Raw genomic sequence first — 4,694 nt, 5'->3', positions numbered from 1 at the left:
ATACATATTATGAAAAATATGTATGGAGTTCATTTATATGTTTTCTATGAATTAAAGCTAAATTAGCTAAATTATATGCACAATGATTTTTTTAACGAAAAACATGAGAAACATTGAACTGTATACAATTACAAAAATGTAAGTATTGACACCATTTCCTTATAAGACATCACAAAACCATTTATTGATCCAAAAGACCAAAAGAATCACTCTCCAACCAAAGTCTTTGAAAGCCCTCACTCTAAGCATGTTTCAGTGCATAGATGACCCCTCATAAATTCAGCATAAATAGAAGTTTGTATCCTTCAAAAAGCTAAAAAACTACTCACATATTCTTCTAAAAATACTAGTACATGAAGCCAAACTAAAACAATTCCTAGCATCACTATTCATCTTAAATTAATTTGCATATGTAACTTGCCATATTACTTCTGATGGCATGTCCCCTAGTCATGGCCTAACACATTCATGAAGAGTTGGAGACATCTATGGAAGATGGGCTTAGACTCTTTCTCTTGGGTCATCTTAAGCCATCATGAAGATTTAGAAGAGTAAGAATAATTTTGAGCTTTGTATTTTGGACCAAGTAGTCTATATTTTATTTGGACTTTATATTATGGGTTAACTAGTCTAGATTTTATTTGGGCTTTGTATTATGGGCCTAGTAATGTAGGATTTCAATTGGGCCTTATATTTTGGGTCAAGTATAATAAGATTTTGACCAAACAAGTCAACAAAAGGCCAAGGCCCAAAGTTGACTATGCTTGGACGTCCAAAATGGGGGTGTTGACCAAAGAGTCAACATTTTGGCTAAGCTTGGAGGACTAGGGAGCAAATTTCGTCCAAGGCATGTGGAGGCTTCCCATTGGAGACTTTTCCTCATAGTTAATGACCATGTGTCACTCTAGGAGTGAAGCATTTTTCCATAGGTAGTGGCCATATGTCACTTTCTCATTTGAGAGGATTTTTGTCACTTGTATCCCTCTTATTGGAGAAGATTTCTCCTTGCTCTCCATGCCAACCAAGGTGACTCTTTTAAGTCCTAGTTTCTGCCCATTTTAAGACACCTTAGCCTATAAATAGAGGTGCTCTCCATCATGTAATCACCTTTGGAAATAGAGTAAAGTTATGCTGCCATTTTGTGTACACAACCTCTTCTAAGGTCATCCTAGGCTAGAGCAACCCAAGTGGTCCTCTAGCCACCTTCTTTCAAAAGTTGGCTCAACCTCTCTTAACAAACTCTAAACACTTCATCCTTCACCATTCAATACACCAAAATCGTGAACCTTCTACCTTCATCCATTACCATTTCGCAAACATGAAACTTTGAGCTCCTTGGTCTTTTTGGCTTGGTTACTTCTAGATTTGGCTTGTCCTAACTAGAGTATTGCCATCAACTTCCATAAATGAAATTATATGATCTTCCCTAGTTTGAATATTGAAAATTTTCAACACAAAAAAACCAAAAAAGGGTATTGCTCCTATGTTTATTAGATTTGTTTATAGTTATACATGCTAACTCGTTAATTTAAAAATTAACACAAAAAAATAAGAATTAAATCCTGAAACCTATTTTTCATCTAAATAACTGTAATAATAATAAGGCTTAAATGCTTACTTCGTCCTCATGTTAAGAGGTGAATTTTTGTTTAGTATCCGGTTTTAAAAATGAAGACATTGGGTCTCTATGTTATGAAAAATATATGAATAAGGTCCACAAAGAAAGAACAAGTTCAACAAATCATCAAAGAAAAAGCTAAACAAGAGAGAGAAAAAGTTAGATAGCAGAAGAGAGAAGAAAAAAAGTACGAGCGCATCAGCATGGACTTAACGCCGTTGTTGTCAACTTAATGGACATGACCTTATTCATACATTTTTCATAACATAGGGATCGAATGTCTTCATTTTTAAAATCGGGTACTAAACAAAAATTCACCTCTTAACATGAGGACGAAGTAAGCATTTAAGCCTAATAATAATTATTTCAATCATTTTAAACAAATAATTAAAAGAAGATATAAGAACAAATGTATATGTTAATGCCTTGTAACATTTCTAATGGATCTTAATTAAACATTTTAAAAGAATGAAAAGCTTGAAATAATTTTAAAAGAGAAAAAAATTTGATATACAATTTTGAATAATCTAAATATAATATATATATATATATATATATATATATATATATATATATATATATATATGGGGTTTGCTAACGCGCGTTGTAACATCCAAAAAAAAAATCACCCTAAAACAAATAAATTTTTCAAAAACTTAAATGTTGTAATAATACATAACATCCCGAGCATAAACTAAAATCTATACATCAGTCTTAAGCTCAAACGCAACAACAAAGATAACCTTGAATCCTTCTAATTCGATCTTCCATCTCTTCCTCCATTTTCACAAGATTACGTGACAATCCTTCAACTGCTCCCGTATAACATCACACATTATACGATCATCGCATTCACATGCACAAACAAGCAAAGTAAGGGTGAGCTAACCTGAAACACATCATTTATAAAACATGCATAGTTATTTCAATACAAATATCATATAATAATTAAGTCCGACATCCTCAAACCAATGTACCACAATAATACCTAATACACAATAAACTCTCATCCGGATGATACGTTGATGAGCAAATCAACGGAAGGTGCCCCACTTGTGATTTCATTCTTAGTCTCCTCAATATGTCCACAATCAACCACAGATCAAACATCCTACTACAGTACCCTCAACCTCAATACATACCCAGATATCATAACATTACTGAATCAAACGATAAAACAACGAACTTATATTACATCGGATACTGTTTACACGAACATTAAGATTGATCACTTAAGCTAGAAACTGAGCATCAAACGCTATTATACCGAATACCATTAGGTCGAATACCAAAAGATCAAACGCTAATTAAGATCAAGTACATAGACTTCACGTTAAGACAATGTACTCTACTAAAACAATTACTATTATTTCGAACACTATTCGAACGATTGCTCAAAGATCAAATCTCGCACACCACAGATTAAGTACCATTCGGACGAACACTTAATTGATCACTTTACTGAATTTAATTCTATCTGAGAGTAACCTCATCGAGACCGAATGTTCCCTACGTACAACCACTAACTATTAATGATCTTTACCCGAGACAGGCATCATCCGACCCGAGCACTACCTATGAATGATCATTTCCTGAATCATGTATCATCACGACTAATCACTATTTATCAATCGATCGATACTTCAACGACTATCAAAGCCGGTCACTCCCTATAAATGATTACAACCTCAAAGCAACACCACCAATAAAGATCATTCCCTGAGAACCATCGCTACTAGACAGAACACTATAATAAGGAACGCTTGAGTCTGGGTTAAACGCCTAGAGTACTCTGTTGAACACCTCAGTATTGACTGAACGTAATCAAACTAAACCTCAGGTTACCAAATTAAGATCGGACGCTAGCTACCTCAGATCCACTAACATCAAGATCAACTGTTATCTAATAACGCTCGCTACCGGAAAATAATTAACACCAAGACCGAACGTCACTAATAAGAACGCTCGTTACTACCTATAGACTCAACAAGTTTTACTCCCCGTCTCTTTCGCAGAAGTACTCCAAATCCAACTTTATCTACACTACCATCTCTCTCGTATCCGTACGACCATCACGGTTAGAAACCACAGCCACAACATGCAAGATGAATAACCAGAATTATCACACTATAAACCCACTACAAATACTATAACAATTCCCATGATAAATCGACTCACATGACACTGCACACTAGTCTTTCATAAACTGATGTCGTTTACTTGTAATTCGTCGTCATAACCTGCTCTCAATAACAGGCGACCCGAGCCGTCATCCATCGCGACTTCAGACCTATCTCCCCGACTCCTCAAGGACTAACGAGTAAAAACATCGATACTACGCGTAACGATGCACTATACTCAACACGAGCCGAAGTCATTGGGCGAGACATTCACCTCCTCGCGCAGAAGAAGGTGACACTCGAATCTCAGTCTCACGCGTGAGACTAGCAAAAATGCTCAAAAGACAGACAAAGTTACAAGTAAATAACATAGTGTATGTACCACCTCTAACAGAATAAACGTGCTCAATCACGAAGTCATACATATTCCCAATAATATGTATAACTAAACCAATAGAATAAACGTGCTCAATCACGAAGTCATACATATTCTCAATAATATGTATAACTAAACCAATATTGGATCAAGGAAATAACCAACAATTCTCAATAATTACTTCAAAATACACCCACGGATTATGCATTATTGCCGAACGCTATTTCCAACTCTGATGCTGTCTGAACGAACGTTCCTAAAAATCACTTCTTTTTCCAATGGTGACCCCTGTTCACCTGACTGAGTACCTGTGATGGACTTTCTGTACAAAATCCAATTTTATCTCGGGTAATCGTTTACAGTGTCCTTGTAATCGATCATATACTGCAATAACTCGTCCATGGGGTATAGGGAATTTTAGGCGTCTCCAGTCTCACGGGAAATGAACCACAAATAAAACACTGGTAGACAACATAACATCTTTCCCCCCTTAAGTTCGTAACAACGATTAAGGGTCCCATAAACTTCAGCCAGGATGGCACTGACTAGATTCTCACAGCGCTCTTTGTCTCCCACAAAT

Source organism: Vigna angularis, chromosome 2 (assembly GCF_016808095.1).
Source record: "Vigna angularis cultivar LongXiaoDou No.4 chromosome 2, ASM1680809v1, whole genome shotgun sequence".
Taxonomy (NCBI): Eukaryota; Viridiplantae; Streptophyta; class Magnoliopsida; order Fabales; family Fabaceae; genus Vigna; species Vigna angularis.
This window is presented reverse-complemented; position numbering follows the sequence as displayed.